Source organism: Schistocerca piceifrons, chromosome 1 (genome assembly GCF_021461385.2).
Source record: "Schistocerca piceifrons isolate TAMUIC-IGC-003096 chromosome 1, iqSchPice1.1, whole genome shotgun sequence".
NCBI classification, from domain to species: Eukaryota; Metazoa; Arthropoda; class Insecta; order Orthoptera; family Acrididae; genus Schistocerca; species Schistocerca piceifrons.
In genome coordinates, this window is record NC_060138.1 from 626,477,662 (window position 1) to 626,499,454 (window position 21,793).

Genomic DNA, 21,793 nt, shown 5'->3' on the forward strand with positions numbered 1-21,793 from the left:
AAGGCATCCCAGATATGCTCAATAATGTTCATATCTGGGGAGTTTGGTGGCCATCGGAAGTGCTTAAACTCAGAAAAGTGTTCCTGGAGCCACTCTATAGCATTTCCGGACGTGTGGGTTGTCGCATTGTCTTGTTGGAATTGCTCATGTCCGTCGGAATGCACAATGGACATGAATGGATGCAGGTGATCAGACAGGATGCTTACGTACGAGTCACCTTTCAGAGTCGTATCTCGACGTCTCAGGGGTCCCATATCACTCCAGCTGCACACGCCCCACACCATTACAGAGCCTCCACCAACCTGAACAGTCCCCTGCTGACATGCAGAGTTCATGGATTCATGATGTCGTCTCCTTAACCGTATACACCCGTCCGCTCGATACAATTTGAAACGGGACTCGACCGACCAGGCGAAATGTTTCTAGTCATCAACAGTCCAATGTCGGTGTCGACGGGCCCAGGCGAGGCGTAAAGCTGATATCGATGATGTTTCGTTGAATGCTTCGCACGTTGACACTTGTTGATGACACAGCACTGAAATTGCAGCAATTTGCGGAAGGTTTGCACTTTTGTCACGTTTAATGATTCTCGTCAGTCATCGTTGGTACCGTCCTTGAAGAATCTTTTTCCAGCCGCAACGATGTCGGAGATTTGATGTTTTATCGGATTCCTGATATTCACGGTACACTCGTGAAATGGTCGTACGGGAAAATTCCCACTTCATCACTACCTGGGAGATGCTGTGTCCCATCGCTCGTACGCCGACTGTAACACCACGTTCAAACTCCCTTAAATCTTGATAACCTGCCGTTGTAGCAGCAGTAACCGATGTAACAACTGCGCCAGACAATTATTGTTATCTTATATAGGCGTTGCCAACGTCATATTCTGCCTGTTTCCATATCTCTGTATTTGAACATGCATGCCTATACGAGTTTCTTTGGCGCTTCAGTGTAGTATTGTTGAAGACATAGATGTTTATAAATCAATCTGCAGTTTATCTAAAAATGCTCATTATGAACGCCATTTCTGAAAACATAAACATATTATAAAAATGTGTATGTTATGTGTGTGTGTCGATTTCTGCCAAACATGGTTCACATATCCCTTGCTGTCTGGTAACAATCGCTGTGGAGGTAAGAACCACCTACTTATCATAGTGCAAGAAATATGACGTCATAAACAACGAGGTGCGTGGAAAACTGCCGCCTTGTGCACAACGTTTAAATGTATTACTTCTATGCTACTAACTCTATTCGCAATAAATTTCGCAAGCATTGTCCACATGTGCCGGTAAATGCACTTACAAAAACATATAACTGTACCACGTATAGTTCAAGAGGTATGACATCAGAAACACTGAGATGCGTGAAGAACTGCCGCACTGTGTAGGACGTTTAAATTTTGTTATTCTCTTCTACTAGCTCTATTCGCAACACATTTTGCAGACAGTATCCACACTATGTCGCTGATTGTATCTACAAAATTATATCATTGTATGACAGACACATAGATTAGGTGATATGACTTCATAAACACTGAGATAGTTTAAAAATACCGCATCATGTGTGAAGTTGTAATACGTTTGTTCTTTACTACTGAGACACTCCTACAATCGAATCAGTTTAAGGAAGTCCCTGATACCCGACAGCGCTTTTGACAGGTTTCATATGCGAACCACAAACGGATGTAGGCGAAAATGATAGTAGTCTGTAGAGCTATAAAGAGGCATCGCCATAGAGAGTTTACAAAATCGCGTTGTAGACGCTCGAAGCAGCTGCATCCATTCTTCAGGAATTGTTTGGAATCATGTTTCTTAATGTGCATACTATACTCATACATTCTCACATTATGCATACTTATTGGTACCACACTTTCATAATTGCAAAGGTGCTCTCAATAATACACGGAAACGAAATTTTTTCGATACTGCAATGCAATCACAATGCATATTTTATTTTCGTTCCTAATAGTAATTCGGCAAAATGAATACCAGAAAAATGCTGTATTTCCTAGCTCGTATACCCACATTCCCTATTACGAATTTGGTATGCAAATTTGATCTCGTGTTTAGAAATACCAGGAAGAATTTTAAAATATGGAGATATTTTGCAGGAATTTGTAACTAGGAAGCTTTCTACCATGTGACATAGTTCTTCTAAATTCTGTAAATAATGCAGAATAGAACGGTTGGAACTTTAATAGTGGTAACTATTTATTTACAGCTTGTACAAAGTAGATAGTGTTTCAATGTTTTACTGACGTTTAAAGTAGTCACCAGCATTGTGTGTAGCCCGTTGCCAGCGATGTGGAAGTCGTAGGATACTCTTAGCAGTGCCAGTTGTGTTGACAGTTCGAGCGGCGCGGTCTACTGCCCGACGAATTTGTAACAGCTCTGAAGCGAATGCCATGAAGTGTTTCCATCAGTTTAGAAATCGAACTCACGATAGCTTATGTCAGGGGAGTGCAGTAGATGGTATAACACTTAGCAGCCCCATCAGTCAAACAAATCAGTAACAGCTTGCACTGTACGTGCTTGAGCATTGCCCTGCAAAATGATGGTCAGGTTCTGTACAAGGTGTCATCACTTCTGTCTCTAAGCTGGTCGTAGGTTGTGTTCCAAAAATGAACAGTATAGAGACAGAAGTGATGACACTTTCTGCAGGACCTGACCATCATTTTGCAGGGCAATGCTCAAGCACGTACAGTGCAAGCTGTTACTGATTTGTTTGATTGAAGGGGTGCTATACCACCTACTGCTCTCCCCTGACTTAAGCCCTCGTGAGTTCAGCTCGATTTCTAAACTGAAGGAAACACTTCACGGCATTCGCTTCCGAACTGCTACAAATTCGTCGGGCAATAGACGGCGCCGCTCGAACTGTCAACACAACTGGCACTGCTAAGAGTATCCTACGACTTCCACATCGCTGGCAACGGTTTATACACAATGCTGGTGACTACTTTGAAGGTCACTAAAGTTTTGAAACACGTATCTATTTTGTAAGAGCTCAAAATAGATAATTACCACTATTAAAGTTACAACCCTCGTATTTAGAGATGAACGATCAAACGAATAGTCTATAATATTCACAATAAATTCTTGTAAGAAATTTTTGTTAGGAAAGTATAGTGTATGATCGCAACCAATTGCGTCTAGTGATTAATTTTTCTCTATGAACTGAACTGAAATAACGAGGAAATAATTAACAGTATTAAGGTTTGCAAGCAACATTCTTTCTGTGTAAAATTAAGGATGACGAGCAAGAAATTTTCAGTTGATTGAGTAGCCTAGTTATTAAATGATGTTGTTTGAGTATTTACTAACTGAATTGAAAATGACATTAAAATAAAAAAACTCACAGTAATAGGCGGATTGATTGGTTTGTCCTGCTCAGAATCAACAATTCAGAGGATAGTAGCACCAGTATAAAGATCGTCAGAAGACTAGGGCAAACGAATAACGATTTCTTTAACAAGAGAGTTCTGTTATAATTAAAAACTGTGAAATAATTGACAAAGAATTTCCTGAAACATTAGGTTTAATACACAATAAGAATGTTGAAAAACTGTGAGCAGTGAATCAAGAAAACTGCAAACACATGAAATGCAGTCATCCCGAATAGTGTTATAATTAAGTAGGGAGAGAAAGAACTAAACGAACAGATAGTACAGAAAACATGAGAGAAAACGTTTTGTTGAATACATTACCTGAAAATACGCTTTGAACATCTGCTAATGCTGGCAATAATGGTTCATTTGGAATTGGAAGACAAAGGAGAGAAGAACATTGTGGATGAAGACTAAGAATAGAATACATGCCAAACATTAGTGATGAGGGTTGGATTTAGTCAATGTTATTAAGTTAAATTATTAAACTAATATTGGTAGATACGTAAGACTGCGTCAAACCAGCTGTAAAACTGAAGATATTTATGATACGTTAGGTTTCCCGAGTCATGAAATTGGTCTTTCTTTCGATTCAGTACTAATGGGTTCACATTATACACCTGAGCCAGGCAAAATCATTAATAATATGTAGTTCAAAATCTAATTTCACGATTCCTTACTGTTTTCGAGTATATGTTCCGTCGATCCCCGGACTCGGACACTTGTAAGTACCGTTATTCTGACGTTCTCATATTAAGACGTAAGAGTTGTCTATTCAGAAACATGAATTTGAATATGCTTCTGTAACATCAGATATGAGGTGCCTGTATATGCTCCCTTCGGGGGTTTCTACTATCTTAAGTTCGCTCTAACACCGTCCAAAAATACAGTTGTAAAACCTTTTATATAGTAACTGTCACAGTGAGTAATTCTTCGTCGTAATTTTCCCCCTTCTCTTTGGATAGGTACGAATCGAGAATTTTTAAGCTTGTTTGAATACGTTACGAACCAAAATTAAACTACTTTATTCGGTGTTAATGAGATAAATTGAACACATTTTGTTTGTAATACACGTGCCAGTAGTTGTGATGACTTCAGTTGTTGATTTCACTAATAGAGGGACGTGTCTGCACAACTCCGTTGTAACCGCTATCATATCTAGACTAGCTGGTGGGCAATACTGTGCATTTGTACAAGTTTGATTGGTAGTTGTTTTATGATTATAATGCAGACGTAATTCTCTTGACGTAACTTGTCATTAAATTCTGTTCGGATGCGCTTGATGTTATTGACAATTTCCAGGCCACTAACAGTCGTGACCGGATTTCATAGCGCTGATATCTTTCCGCACGAACGACGAGCATCATTATGAGCCAATTTCGACATTTGACAACCGCAGAAAGGTGTTAGGCTTCGATAGAGTCCAAGGCATGGTCGGGATAAAAGTTAACCAGAAGAAAAAAACGAATAACTTACGTGGACATACAAGCTAAGTTAGTTAAAGTTTTTATATTTAATGTATGTTATAATGCAATAATGTACAAATATTTTCCATGGAAATGATTAAGGTAATATTTCTTCCATGACATTTCAAGAATGAAGGAATGACTCTAGGGAAAACTGCTGTTTTTCAATAGAAACAATTTCATTAAGAATGTACTTATTCCTGACACCTATCTGCATACCTATTTTGTAACAGAGATACTGCACAATATAGGAACAACTTAAAGATGCGCTTGAATAATCTGGCAATGTTATATTGTAATACTAACACATTTTAAGTGTTGTAATTGTTTTTATTTTTCTCTTACCAGTCACCAACTGCACTCCACACCTCTCTCGCCTCAAATGTCCCAGAAGCCACTCTAGAAGCGAAACACTGTACAAAACGGTAATCTGTCTTAATTTAGATTAAGACACTTTTATCTTTAAGTAAAATATATCTGTATGCATAAACGCCTGGTGACAAGCAAAACACGTTTGAAACTCACTGGAGTTTCTTAAATTAAACATACAAACAAATAATGTGACTGAGAGCAGGAAAATATAAATTATAATTACATACAGTCGTGATTACTAAAGTTAGTCAGTACGGCTACAATTAATTAAGAAGTGTCCTGTCCCTGCAATAATTTCAATAAAACAGCCTCTCATGCACATTCTAGTCAATATTCTTGTTGGAAGGAAACAGAAGAACAAAAAAGTTGAAATTTTACATCTCGATCAAGTCAATGGAGAAGAGGCATTAGTTCAAGTGAGAGGAAATTGGCCGTAAAGGAAAGATTCGAACATTCATTTTAAATTATAGAGGCGCTGGATCTCCCCAAGCTCCTCACGTTCAGCGCAATTTACTTGTTAGGAAAAAAAATTTATCTTGCTTGATACTGAAATGAAAGTAATTACCCTGATAATTTCGATTATTTCTTATCAGTGAAATTGTCAGTTAATGGCAACACTAATTTTAGATATAGATCACACTAGTTTTTGCAAAATATAAAAGAATTACGAAAAATTAGCAGTCACGTAAATCTCTCAAGAGAAAGATTGTTTACGTAAATTAGACTGAAAACAACATGAAAATAGTGCTTTACACTGAAGTGACGCCCATACTCAGAAAATCAAAATACAGATGTTAAGTTGATATTTCTTCCGACAATCACATATTTAGGTTACTTACCTTTATTAAAAAATTTAGTGGCTTTACGTCAGTAGAGCTACTGTCGTTATCGTCACTGCACACGCATAAAATATTAGTTGTATGATTAAATAAATACTATCCGGACTCTTAATATCGTAAGGATCTAGTCGATTTTTGTGTGCTAGTGGCTCAATATGATGATGTCATCTATGCGAGTCGTACGGTAATTGATATATCCGCTTAAACAGGTTGGTGTCATACCATTAATCTCTACTAAACATACACTCTTCATCTTCCTTAATTATGCACTTTCGGCCCACTTCTATTTCTCCTAATGACACCATTTTACTTAATAATTACATTCCTCGAGCGAAGGGGGCAAATACCCAATAGCTGAGTAGCAATCTTGCCGAGCCATAAGCAAAAGCCTCGATAAACTCTGGCATGTAGAAAGTATCATCCCTTCGATAGAGCTGAAATTTATATTATATCCTAGCAAACTGATGAGACAGTACAGCTTTCACGTTCCATAAACCTAGGAAGCAGCATTGATACTTCGACATAAAAGTTTCAAGCTCTTTTAGCTTCAAGCCTCACAAATAATGTTAACTTGAGGTAGTGTTGTAGACAACCCAGTGTACCTATTATAACTGAAGGTGACAGTTTTATTTCTTACCTAATTAATTTAATTATTTGATGCTATTAATTGTAACCACAAGTGTTTAAGGTCAAATGCATAAAAAATACCTATTATTGAGAAGAAGGTAAGCATAAATACAAGAGGAGGAAATCCAAAGAGAAACGCTGAACAGTCGCTACAAATGACAGGATTTCCTCAAAACTTAGCCCTTCATAGATGGTTTTCGCTAATCATCCGGTCTCTTCGCTGAACAAGGTTGACACACTTTTCCTACCCTGAGTGATGCAAGTCTGTACGTCCTGCTTCAAAGTTCCTGCAACATCGCCACACTTTTCTGTCACGCATTTGGGCTGCGTGGAGTGAGGCGCAACACATTAGCGTGAAGAAATCGAATGGCAGCAGGTACCTTACACTTGGTGGGAGTCACTATTATTCTAGGCATCCTTAAGTGTGTCTTTGCGCTCAAAACTGAAAACTGCAAAGCCACGCAATTGACGGGCATGCTAGAGACGCTGCGGAACATATAGACGCAAAGATTATCGCAGTTTGACCTACCGGACCTTGAAAGAGATATCCCTCGTATTAGCTCGGCTCGTCCTGACAATGTCATTATTGCTTCTCTTTTCTGCTTAGGATGGTGATTGTCACGTTTATGATGTGCTGTTTGAGGCTTTCCCGGCGCTGCATCTGCTTGATAGGTTCCCGGGAATTACGCCGGATAATATTGTAAAAATCCCACAATATTTCAGAGAGACAACTGCCCGCCATCTTTAGGTGTTACTGTCGCGTGTCTGAGAAGCTCGCCAATTTATATGTTGGCTTTCCAGAACAGCGCACGCGCCAGCGGAGGCATAACGTCATCGAAGACCAATCGTAGACGGCGTCGAATACCAGAGCCCTCTGCTGGAGAAATGGGTCGCAGTCTGCGGAAGCGCCGCCGTGGCGCGGGAAAATGCGGCCGGGAGCGACGGACCCCGTTCGGGAGCGCCAGGTGTTGGCGCGCGATTTAAGCATCTGCGCTTAGGTTTCCCATCTGCGTTGACTCGGTGCAGTTGCCAATCTGCGCCTGACGATTCCTTTGTGCCGCCAAGGCTGGCTCCCAGGCTTTGCTCAGGTGAAACCCCGTGTCTCTGTTTATTAGGTCACTGCTTATACGTATTTCGACCGCCTCTTTGATGATGAGTCATAGTATGTGGAAGCACACGAGAGGATCTTGGTTTCTTCATAGTTCATGCCGTGTCCCGTATCAAGGCAGTGTTCACCAACCGCAGATTTCTCAGGCCGACCCAACCTCGTGTGACGTTTATGTTCGTCGCATCTGTCTTTAACCGTACGACACGTCTGGCCAATATAAGACTTTCCACAGTGGCACGGGATTTTATATATTCCTGGGCTCCTCAGGACGAGGTTGTCTTTAACAGAGCCCAGCACTGATTACACTCACGCTGGAGGCCGGAAGACACATCTGATCCAGTATTTCTTGAAAATCTGCCTATCTTGAAAGACACGCCACCGACATACGGTAGAAAAACCAACTCCGTGGTGTTCTCTGCTTCTTCAAAGTTGTTCTTGAGGTTTAGAGCATGCTGGTCGGAATGCATTCCGGATCTGCTTCTCGGAGTACCCGTTCTGGGCAAACACAGAGCGGAGATGGCTAAGCTCTGCGATAAGCTGCCCTGATCTGAATGGCTCTAGCCCTATGCGCTAGCGTCCGTAATACACCGCTGCGCTGTGAGGGATGATGACAGCTGGTAGCTTGCAAATACAAGTCTGTGTGCTTAGGCTTCCGGAAAACACTGTGACCCAAGGAGCCGTCTCCTTTTCTACGAACGGGAGCTCACCATCTTTATTTACCTCCACGGTGAAACAGATGCTTGGATGGAGGGAGTTCAAATGTTCCAGAAAAGAAGGAAGCGTTGCTGTCCCATGCGGCCATACCACAAACGTATCATCTACATATCTCCAAAAACATTTGGGTTTCAAAACCGCCGTCAGAATTGCTTTGTCCTCGAAATCTTCCATAAAAAGATTAGCTACTATGGGAGACAGAGGGCTCCCATAGCAACACCGTCAATCTGCTCAAAATACTGGTCGTTGGATAACAAGTCACCCAGGATGTAAATTCCTGCAGTGCAAATCTTCTTTATAAGTCACGGAATACAGGTTTTAACAACAACAGAAGTCAAAGCTGCTATCATGTGATGTAAAAGTCGCACTTCATAAACCATGCTATCGATATAGCAAAGGCAGAGGATTCATGGGTAACAGTACATTAGACATGCAGTTTTCTTAGCTTTACATGCGCGTTTGTTGTAAGCAGAGAGAACTCCGATAGTGAAGTCCACACACTAATGTCACAAACAATACTACGACTTTTTCTCTATGTTAGAATCTTTAAACGCCTCCGAAGCAGTGTTTTATTTTACTACTTCGGCGTAAGTTACGAGGGAAAACTTGGACGTAAGCCAGAACAAGGTCGGATAGGTGTAACAACTGCACAACGGAATTCAACGAATAGTAGGGTCCATGAGGTTTGTTTGAACGTCAGATGTTCAAGGATATGTCCGGTTCACGTCAGTGATGTGTCGGAAGTCAGCAACATAAAGATAGGTCCATAGTTAAACTATGGTAAGCTACTCTTCATAGATGAACTCCGCTCAAGACTGCAGGGAGACTACATTGCCCAAGCGTCTGAAACTTAATTTCTCGCCGATACAATCAGAGTACCATCATACAGGAAAGCTAATTTTGTGTGTCCGATCCTGATGCGCGGTTGCATCATGTTGAACAGTGAGCAGAGATTCGTAACTTTGTTGTTGATCGGAGAAATATATTTAATGCTCGCATATGCAGGAATGGAGTTCAGAATGCCATTCCCATACTTATGATGATAATCCTGGATATAAGTCATTAAAATCCTCACTCTTAGTGTTCAGTTGTTAAAATGTAAATAATCGGCAGTAGAAACATTTCGTCTATAAGTAACTTCCAATTACTTCTTTGTCTGCAACATTTCTTGGGACCTTAATAGTCGTAATGCACAGACGTACATTAGGGGAGAGTGGGACAAAACCGACTGGACGGGTCAAACCTGTTAGGTTCTGCTATCGGGCGGCAACATAATGAACTTGCGAAGAGGCGGCGACTATGAGTATTTCGAGCTTCGTTTCGTTTACGTACTGGCCATTGTTTGGATTGTGCGAATTTTAAAAATTTTAAAGTCTTTTTCCAGGCTGCACGAAGTCTGTTTATGGTTTTGAGAACTAGGGCACTTTGATTTATCATAAGTGAGTAAGTATGATTATTCAGTGCGTTTAGTTGTTTTTTTATAGTAAACGTAGCCCAGCAACTGTTGCTCGATAACGTGAATTCACCATATTTTTTTCGTTGTGTGCTGTGCTGCAATTCCGTGAATTGATGGTGGGGCAGAACCGACCTTCGTTCGATGTTAGACTACTGAGTTCAGTGTTCCATTATAGTTTATAAACTAATTAAAACCCCAACTTAGTAATAAGAAGTGTTTCATTAAATTTATTTTAAATGGGGATGGATGTTAACATGAGATAAATGGCTTAGGCCAAGTTTGTTACTTTTTACTTATTACGAAGGTTGTTTCACTTGTTACTCAAAAAAGTTAAAACCTCAGGAAATGGTTATTTTTAGTAGGGCCTAAGAGATGTTTCTATTTCAAGTAAAATGTTCTTATTTGATTTTTTAATACTCACATCAGATAATAGAATGTGTAATTCTTTTACGTTCCTAAAATAAGTGCAACCACAATTTCATTTCAGATACAGTGAGGAACTACATACGACAGACAGCTCGGCAGAGTTGGTCACAAGAAGGAATGAAAGACGCAGTAAATGCGGTTCTTGAAGGCTGGATGGGATACACTGCAATATCTGAATCTTTCAACCTTGAAATGAACTGACACCCGAGCTGTCTTCTGAAAAGCGATTAAGTTACTCTGTTTTCTGAAGCTCAAGTAAAGGAAATAGCTGAGTATGTATTATTTATAAAGGAAGACTCTTTGGTCTTACAGTTTCTGATCTACATCGGCTGACATTTGCTTTGCCAGAAAAAATTTCATGAGCTTCAACAGAGTCGAAAAAATGGCAGGTAAAGACTGGTTTTGCGGTTTCGTTACCGACATCCTGAATTAAAACTAAAGTCACCAGATCATACATATTTAGCTCTAGCTAAAGGTTTTAACATGGTAGCCGTTGGGAAATTACACAAATTACACAAAGTACAAAATTAAACCAAACGATGTGTACAGTGTGTATGAGACAGGTATTCTCAGAGTCACAGACAAACTTTCAAAGGTGTTGGCCCTGTGGGGGCAAAACAAGTTTGATGTTTATCTTCTGCAGAATGTGGTGTACTCGTTACTGCAGAAACATGTACAAGTGCGCTCGGGAACTTTAAGCAGCCATTGTTCGTATTTCCGACGAAGAAGGAAAATCCGTTGTTAATGGATGATGCTCCTTCAATACCCTTCCCCTGTTACCGTGAATCGGCGTGGATCAATAAGAACATATTTCTAATTTGGTTTATGAAATTCATCGAATTCACTGGACAAACCAGTTTTGCTCACTTTGGAAGGACATGAATCATATAATAACAGTTTGGGTCTTTTTGGCCTAACTCGGAAACACAATGTCATTTACTGTGTTTTTCACCGCATACAGCACACCGCTTTCAGCCCCTAAATGTTTCTTTTATGACACAGTTGAGTGGACGCTATGAGCAAGAAGATAGGCAGTGCTTAACTGAGGATCCTGGGCGTTGTATCACCATCTACCAAATTGGTAAGCTTGTGAATAGGGCTTTGAAAAGAGTTACTCTTACGCAAACTGCCATAAAGAGAAGACTGGAATACACCCATTCAATAGAAACGTTTTCCCTGATTGCCCGTATGTTCCATCTGAAACTACTGCTAGGCCAGAAGAATTAGTTTCTACGAACTGTCAGCCATCAATTTCTACAGAAGCATTGAACAGTGCACAGTGTTAGGATTTAGCTTCGTGCACCAGGTGCTGCACAGTCCCAGGGCTCTGCAACCCCCCTGAATCTGAATTCTAGAATACCTGACGACAATTGTCCGCAGCAAACTACATCTGTCATACGTGATGCTACTTTTTCTCGGCCTGCAACTGCTGAAGCACAAAATGAAGAACGAAACCAGTCTTCCATTTGTGGAGCAGCAGATTCATCACATCCGTCATCGGTGCCAAGTCCAGTAGGCCAACAAACAATGCCATTGGAAACAAGTGCATTTTAATATCACCTAAATTACTAATGCCATCCCCACAAGACGAGGAGACAGTTCACAAGAAAAAAAAAGAAAAAATGGAAAACAGTCTTCCTTACATCCTCACTTTACAAATCAGGACTGGAGACAGAGGAGAAGAGAAGCGAAGAGCAAAGGAAAATTAAAAAAGAAAGAATGAAACGTAAAAACAACGGAGCATTGAACAAAGATACTAAAACTAAAAGGTGTCCAAAGATAGAGCTTTCTTTTCAATCTGAGCTCCAAACGAAGTCTGAAAATAGGGATGTAAAAGAAAAGAATGTGAAAATAAATGACTATGAAGATGACGATGACTTGAATGAAGAAGAAGAGGCTTGCATATTCTGCGATGAATTATATTGTAATTCAAAGAACAGGGAGGGGTGGATTCAGTGTCTGAAATGCAAGGGACAGGCCCACGAGGCTTGTACGAAGTGTGAAGAAGATAATTTCGTTTATGACTTTGGTTCTTAAAACTTGTACGTTACCTCACGTAGTGTTACTTTCTTATTTCATGTTGATAAGTGTCTCTCTATTTTTTAGAATATTCGTTTGTATAGTTTTCTTTAAATTTTTGAATATACTTTTTTACATTTAACTCTTATGGATGTCTGTTTTACCCCACCTCTCGAGCAAAAGCGTTATTTTGTCAACGTCACGAAAAAATTCACATAAATTGAACCATTTATCACTAACGCATTATAAAATAATGTCATACATCTTTAATACGCACATAATATTAATAACCCCATCTTACAAAAAAAGAAAAAAAAATAGCAGAATCCGATTTACATAAGATATAATGTTAACAGGACGGTTCTGCCCAACTCTCCCCTACAGCGTAATAAGCAGCTAAATCCAGAGCTACCTACTGGAAAGATCGAGAAATGGAAACTGATAATGCCTGTCATTTTACTTGTCTAGTTTTATCAATTACTTCTTGTTCTACTTTGTTTGATGAATCTGAAACAATTGTCTTTAGCTGTGCATAACCAGAGCTAAGTAAAAATTAATGTACCGTGTACACGGGTTTTCTGGCAAGGCACCTCCATATTGTACATTAAAACATTTTAAATTTGTTATTTATTCAACTAGTAATTCTTTTGCTGTTGGTTTTTATGTTATACATTCTTTGATTACAAGCCTGTCGTAAATTCTGGAGCACCCATCAAGTGTACAGTATACCTCTGAATACTTTTAAATTTTTTAAGCTTGGTTTGTGTGTATTGTGTAATGAACCGGGGACTTAGAAACGACGGAGAGGCTTCGTCCCGCCGAAGCCCTCAGTGGTTCACAACAGGCCACAGCAGTCCACCCCCCCCCCCCACACCCCACCACCGCCCCACACCGAACCCAGGGTTGTTAAGCTTGGTTTAGTTGCATTTAATAAATCCTTCTTTTATTGGACAAATTATTTCATCCTATTCGCATTTAACTGAATGCCTGTCTTGGTCAAAGTTTCAAGCAGCCACTACTGTTGATCTCAGAAGTTTGAGCGATCTTTGTTTGAAGACCTTAGAGTCATAGGTACACTAAAGTTTTCTTAAGCTCCAGGCTGCGAGCCGTGTGTCGTGCAAAATTGTTAAATAACTAACCCCTGTTATTTTTCAAGATATCAAGTTTGTTTAGTAAACGCGTATTGTGTACCAGAGTGTTTTATTTGGACACTAGCACCTTACTGCCCCAACGTAGCTACCTATTTCCTGAGTGAAAATGTTGAAGCAGTACTGTAATCCTTGCGAGTACGTTCAAAATATTTACTAATACAGATAAAGTATGTTCTGTGTTAGAAGATAGTATTATCCTAAATGTAACGCATCCAATATAAAGCATGCGGCTGTTAGCATATCGAGTAAACGCTGTACCAGTTTTAAGGCAGCAAGGAAGGGAGGTTAGATAGATCCATCGACAACGACGTCATAAGGTTTCGGCCGGAAGTTCCTTTCAAATTTTTTACGCTATTATAGCACCATGTCACTCATTGTTGCATACAAAATTGGAAAATGATTGTTCAGTACTTACTGAATCAGGATTGAGAACTTTCCGATGCTTCTGAAAACTTACGATATGTTTTCGCAAATTCCGACTGCAATTGTACAGCAGCTATACGATTTACTAGTAATATACGAAACTTTATGCCGGAGTGGGACTCGAACCCGAATTTCTCGCTTTTCATCAGCGGTCGCCTGAATCCCTATGGCTATCCCTGCACGACTCACGGCCAGACCCAAATTTCCGCCGGCCGGTGTGGGCGAGCTGTTCTAGGCGCTTCAGTCTGGAACCGCGCGACCGCTACGGTCGCAGGTTCGACTCCTGCCTCGGGTATGGTTGTGCTTAATGTCCTTAGGTTAGTTAGGTTTAAGTAGTTCGAAGTTCTATGGGACTGATGACCTCAGATGTTAAGTCCCATAGTGCTAAGAGCCATTTGAACCATTTTGAACCCAAATTTGCATATGTCCTAATGTCTATGTCCCATAGTGTTCGCATGCAAATCGAATGATTTCTGCACGCAGGCAGTCTTATTTTGCTCATCATACTGTCTGGCTTTGGCATGAAATACTATAGGGCAGTGTCTGTACTTCACAATGACTGCATAGTTCGATTTTGAAGAACTTAAAGTCACATCGCAAAAAGCTCGGACGTGCCGCGCTTCTCTTGCTTGTTTCAGTAACTTCACCATGTTTCAACTTTTCGGTGGGTAAACTAACTATAATTCTCGAGGTTCGCCGGTTATTTATTACACATTACAAACTTTCTGCAGAGTTCTGCATCACTATAATAAAAAAGCGGAAGACTCTACAAATGAAGTTTTGTAGGAATGACACTGTAGTCCACGAGGCACAGATACGCCCGTTTCACTTTCATCTCCGTGCTCTCTGAGTGGCCGCAGTGCGGCCGTCAAACACACAACCGTCGAGGCGCGCGGCGAGTGCTTCACTTTCAAGTGAATCCACACGGGACAGCTCACTCGGACGTTACCGCGTTAGGACTATTGTCTCGAAATATTTATCCTAGCCAGTGCGAAAGCTTTCCGATTGCGTGAAATCACGTTCTCTATTTGCCTTTGGCCGAGCGACGGGGATCGCAGTTGATTACAGAAACGAAAATGAATCAATAAACAAACGCTGTGACAGCAGCCGCTAATTACGCTCCGGCTTGTTAGTCATTAAAGATGCGCCCGTGCCGGAGGCGGCCCGGGGTATTAAATTCGCGCCGAGCAAGCGCGGCAGCCGCGCTACGTGAGCGGAAGGACCCAATCACCGTCCAGGCGGCCGCCAAGCGCTTTTACGGTCACGTTCCTCGCGCCGAATGCAAACGTGCTCGTATGCTCGCGCCGCACAAAAGGCTTCCGATATGTGCGAGGAGGCAAAGTACGCCAGTAATGTTCTCTCGTTAAATACTTGACCCTTTCAGACCGTAGGCTCTTCGTCCCACCAATTTCTACGAACTTCGGCGTACTAGTGAGATGACACTCGAAGGGAACTCATGGCGGAGATTAAGTTAATAGGGATTTTAAAAACAGTAAAGAAAAGAAGTTTGAGGTTATAGCGTTTTCTATCAAAAAAATGTTCAAATGTGTGTGAAATCTTATGGGACTTAACTGCTAAGGTCATCAGTCCCTAAGCTTACACACTACTTAACCTAAACTATCCTAAGGACAATCAATTTAGCTTTGAATCCCTATAAATTAAAAAGATGTAGCAGATCCATCTAATAGATCTCATAGATTACAACGATGGTTTATTTGCGAATACAGTTCACACTGTCCACAGAAATCACAGTTCACACCACAAAATGTCGGCCGTATTTTTTCAGACTTTTCAACTCAATTTTGGATCTCACAGATTGTAACGATGGTTTATTTCCGAATACAGTTCACACTGTCCACAGAAACCACAGTTCACACAACAACAAAATGCCGGCCGTATTGTTTCAGAGTTTTCAACTTAATTTTGGGAGGCAGTTATAAAAAATACATGAATCGTACGTCACACGACCAATCCTAATAGGTTTTTAAAAAGAACTGCTGTTGTTGCCTCTCAAAAATGTATACGTAGATATGCTTGCCCCCAACAAATTAGACGGTATGAGGACATGACAAAAAAATATAAAAATGTACTTCATAGCAGAAATAAGCTTGTGATATTTCAGTGCCTGTGTTATTCTGAATTACGATGCAAAGTTTTCTCTGTCATCATTCCATTCTACAGCTGATGACATTAAATTTAGGGATAAGCTTACTAATGATAAGCAGTATTTTCGTTTATAATACTCTTAACACAAAACAGATCGTCAATTCTATAGAAAAGTGGTAGCAACACTATTAATCAATTACATTCACAAATCGTTCCGCCACTTGACTGCCAAAAAACTAAAATGAATATAACATTTACGAAATTAAAAATGACTGTAAAATGTTGTGTAAAGTTCTTCATTTAGGTGGCCATATTGTCCGTAGTTGCTTTGCAATCCTTGAGGGTATTTTTGTTCTGTCTTTGCAACCACAAAAATGTGTGATTGTTTTCACCCGACGCCTTTCGCTTCATTGAGTAAAGCATCGGTCTGTGATTAGGCTTTTTACATTTTGATTTGCGTTCAGATCGAAAAACAGTTCATTAACGATATGTTGGTTTGTGCTTAGGGCGATTTTTGCTTGATTTCTCACTTGCATTGGTGAAATGCCATCTGCTAACACATCGTTAACGTTTTCTGCTGTATACAGTGATAGTTTTGGTCTAATTTTTAGTTTTTCTGCAGCACTGTGTATTTCTTATGTTTTTCATGGCATACTTTTACGCACTGTTTTCTGTTTGTTGTTATACTTCTTAGTATGTTTTGTGGTTTGTGATTTGTAGTGTTGCCAACATAACCTTCCCACTATTTGTCTTTGACCTACAACCTCTAGTTTTAATACAGTATTGTATTGTGTAATTCTATTTAATTTTGTTGCTGTGTATTTATAAGCTGTGTAAGAGAAGGGAAGGAATAGTGCTGGAGTCATTTTGGGTGGGGGGGGGGGGAGGGAAGCGGTGGGGGAAGTGAGAAACCACGATGAGTGGACAAACACTATCTAATGAAACGTATCCGGACTCCTGACTTACAATAACTTAAAAGTTCGTGGCGCCCTCCATCGTTAATGCTGGAACTCAATATGGTGTTGGCCCACCCTTAGCCTTGATGACAGTTTCCACTCTCACAGGCATACGATCAATCAGGTGCTCGAAGGTTTCTTGGGTAATGGCAACCCATTCTTAACTACTGCACTCAGGAGAGGTATCAATGTCGGTCGGTGAGGCCTGGCACGAAGTCGGCGTTCCAAAACATCCCAAAGGTGTTCTATAGCATTCGGGTCAGGATTCTGAGCAGGCCAGTCCTTTACAGTCCTGTTATTGCCGTGTAACCACTCAGCCACAGGTCGTGCATTATGAACAGGTGCTCGATGGTGTTGAAAGATGCAATCGCCATCCCCGAATTGCTGTTAAACAATGGGAAGCAAGAAGGTGCTTAAAACATCAATGTAGGCCTGTGCTGTGATAGTGCCACCCAAAACAACAACGGATGCAAGTCCCCTTCATGCAAAAGACGACCACACCACAACACCACCGCCTCCGAATTTTACTGTTGGCACTACACACGCTGGCAGACAACGTTCACCGGGAATTCGCCATACCCACACCCTGTCATCGGATCCCCACACCGTGTACCGTGATTCGTCACTTCACACAACGTCTTTCCACTGTTCAATCGTCCAATACTTACCGATCACCAAGCGAGGCGTCATTTGACATTTACGGGCGTGATGTGTGGCTTATGAGCAGCCGCTCGACCATGAAATCCAAGTTTTCTCACATCACGCCTGTCATAGTACTTGCAGTGGACGCTGATGCAATTTGGATTTCCTGTGTAATGAAATGGTCTGGATAGATGTCTGCCCTTTTACACATTACGACCCTCTTCAACAGTTGGCGGTCTCTGTCAGTCAACAGACGAGGTCGGCCTGTACGCCTTTGTGCTGTACGTAGCCCTGCACGTTTCCACTGCACTATAACATCGGAAACAATAGACCTATTGATGTTTAGGATTGTTGAAATCTCGCGTACAGACGTATGACGCAAGTGACACCCGACCACGTTCGAAGTCCGCGAGTTCCCGGAGCGCCCCATTCTGCTCTCTCACGATGCCTAATGACTACTGAGGTCGCTGATATGGAGTACTTGGCAGTAGGGGGCAGCACAATGCACGTAATATGAAAAACGTGTTTTTGGGGGTGTACGGAAACTTTTGATCACAAGGTGTATGTGTGTAGTAGTGTGATGGAGTCTGAGTTAGAAAAGGTGAGGAACAATTGTGAGTGGAGGGTTGGGGGAGGGGGTTGGGTGCAAGTGCGGGGGGGGGGGGGAGGGGGGTGAAGAATGGAAAAGGCTCTTTTCTTTCTTTTCTTTTTGATGTAATTTCATCAATTACTTTATGTAGAATCTAGTTTCCAATATTTATTTTGTCACTGAGCAACTGTTTCTTTTGTGTTAATGCTTTGTGCATGAGGAAATTTTCGTAGAAAGGGAGAAGGTACCTTTTACTGAGTATTCTTGTTTTAGGTAATCTGCAAATGAGGAATCGTTTGTACCGTATTTAAATGCTTTGTTGTGTTCTATATATCCTGTGTCGAATGTCTTGCCCGTCATTCCAATGTATATCTTTTCACAACCACAGTAATTGAACTGATAGATACCAGATTGCTGTTATCTGTCTGGTTTTGATTTCAGCTTTGCAATGTGCTTTTGTATTGAGTTGTTTCTTTTTTTTGTAAGCAGTGTTTATGCTTTGTTTTTTGACTATGTTACGTATTTTATGTGTGAACTTGTTGTGGTAGGACATTGTGTGCCATTTTCTTCGTAGTAGTGCAGGTTGTAGGCGTTGGTGTCGTTTGGTTATTTTTTTCATTATTTGTCTCTTTCATCATTTGCCTACCATCGATTCATTGTGTCCATTTTTAATACTATCTGTTTTATAATGGCTAGCTCTTTCTGGTAATCAGAAATATTTAGGGGGATCCTGTTCAGTCTGTTTAACATGTATTTGATTGCTGCCTGTTTTTGAGTCTTCAACCTCAAACCACCAGCATAATGCTCTCTTAATGCTCTCTCACTCACTGCTTGTGAAACTCAAGGCACTTTGAAAGACGTGCAGCAACTTCCCTGGCCAGCACGATCTCCGAACTTGTCTCCAGTTGAGCACTTGTGGGATAGGATTGGATGAGAAGTGACTCGTGCAATTCGTCAACCAACAAGACTTACAGAACTATAAGAACTGGTCGAGTAGGCGTGAAATTATGTATCCCGGGACAGTATTCGCCACACATACGATCGACTGGATGATAAAGTCAGCGACTGCAATGCAGCCCGTGAAGCCTACACCTCCTAATGATATGGGTTTTCAGCACTGTACCTGGTACCTCATAACCGCTTTTGCTATTGATGTGTCAATTGAATCTTTTCATGTACTCTATATGCACTGTAGTGAGTGAATTGGAAACCTCTAAAAGGGTCTACTAATCTTTTTTTTCCCGGCAGTGTGATTGAAAAGCTGGGGCGGTGACGAGCTGCAGAGTGTTGCCTGCAGCGCTGCCCCCGTCTCCGGCGTTGTTCGGCAACCAGTGCCCCCTGCAGGTTGGCATGCCGGCAAACAGGCAGGCGAGCTGCCATCACGGCGTGTCGCTACGGCCTGTTTGCTCGGATAGTTTGGCAGGTGGTGCGTCGGTTTCGGCCGAGCGTTAGAAGCTGCCTTCGAAACAAACACGAGAATGTTGCACAGTTTAGCTCTTCAGACTTGTGCATCAGGAAGCATCTGCTCACAGAGCTGGACACAGACTCAAGTTTACAGATAATAAGTGTGAATCGTGCGTTCAGTCCAGGTTCTTCTGCTGGACAAAATACATATATTCAATCAGCTTCAAAGACGAGTGCTCAATAATCGTAGGCAAAAGGACATAATTTTTTCCCTTCCTTCACAATAATATCTCGGTTATGCGATAGGACAAGACAGAGATTTAGATTTATCAGCTACGAGCTGGGGAATTCTCACTAATAGGATATGTGACAGGAATAGGAATAGGAATTCGCATGATGTAGTACTAAAAGACACATCTGAAAATTATATAGAGCATATAATTTGACAACAGATTCGTGCGTTACGTCCCTTGTTATGAGAGACATAAAATTTCTATTGCGTTTATGTAGAGGAGGAAATCAGCAACCATAAGACTAGAACAATTATTAAAATATGTCGTGCTACTATAGCGTGCTCGAATGAATTTCTTGTTGAAAACCGAAGTTTTGTCCCTCTTAGAAGAGAATGTTTTAAAGAGCAGTTGAACCTTACAACTTCCACCGTAGATGTTCTCCACAGATAGGTTCGAAACACGGTTTCAACAAGAAATTCATCCGACCACCATTTGAAGACCGGAACATTTTATAAAGTGAGGAAATTTCCGGCAGCGATAGTTCACATTTTTCTGTCAAGCTGTACATGTTCAATAACTACGGTGTTAAAAGTAATGTTACAAAAAGTAGAAAAATATTTTTACTGGTAGAGTACCACCAGAAACAGATTGCACTCAACATAAAAAAAATTATATCTGGAGCAAAAGCTGAGGGGGATTAGTGGGTAATGTGTCGTGCGACTTTGGGAGGTACGAGAGAGATCATCTGCAATTTAGCAGACGTGTCGAAAAGTTAATCCGATCACAATGACACCCTCCAAGACACATTTAAATAAAGTTGAAGACTTGTTAATAAATGAAGCGTTAACAAAGCGAAAGGAGCGGAATGAGAGTAAATGAGTGTAAATAGGGGAAAAACTCATTATTGTTTGACTGCTTAAGGCGCTCAGTCCGGAACCGCGCGACTGCTCCGGTCGCAGGTTCGAATCCTGCCTCGGGCATGGATGTGTGTGATGTCCTTAGGTTAGTTAGGTTTAAGTAGTTCTAAGTTCTAGGGGACTGATGATCACAGCAGTTAAGTCCCATAGTGCTCAGAGCCATTTGAACCATTTTTGTTTGACTGCACCATCGACGATCACTCATTGCGCACAGTAAGAATAGTAAAAAAAAAACTGAGCAGTATGCTTCAGCAACAATTTCCTGTGGACTCATTAAGGAACTATAATTCATCCGCAATGGATACAGCGCATGGAAACCTCGTTTGACCAATTCTTTAGAAATTCCCGACGGTCTAGGACTTCCGCTATGTATGATTAAACGGCTAATATAAATCACAAGGTACCCTTTAAAGTTCATTGAATGCTTCACTTAGTTTTTTATTATTACTATTATTTTTATTATTATTACAGAGGGCTATCAGCCCTCTGGCGGACCACGCTGAGCTTCCGTGCAGGTCATCGACTGGGCTACCTAAGCTCGACTCACAACCCGTTCTCACAGCTTTACTTCCGCCATCACCTCTAAACTTAGCTTTATGTTTCGTGACGGAGTTCCAAAGTAAATGCAAAAGCGTCACAGGTATTCGCGTTATTGCTTGTATCGAGAGAGAGTCGCAGTGGTTAGACTCTGGACTCTATCGGGAGGACTGTGGTTTAAGTCCCTGTCAAGCTACCCTGATTTAGATTTTCGGTGTTTTGTCAAAATCAAGGTAAATTCCGCGGTAGTTCCTTTGAAATCCTTCCCTATCCTTTCCTAAACCGAAGTTTTGCTCAGTCTCTAATGAGCTTGTCGTCACGTGACATTAAATCTGAATGTTTCTCCCTTTCCAGCCCACCCGGTAAACCAATGAAGAGATGCTCTGTTTGGTTCGGACAAATCTGTTAAGATTTTGAACG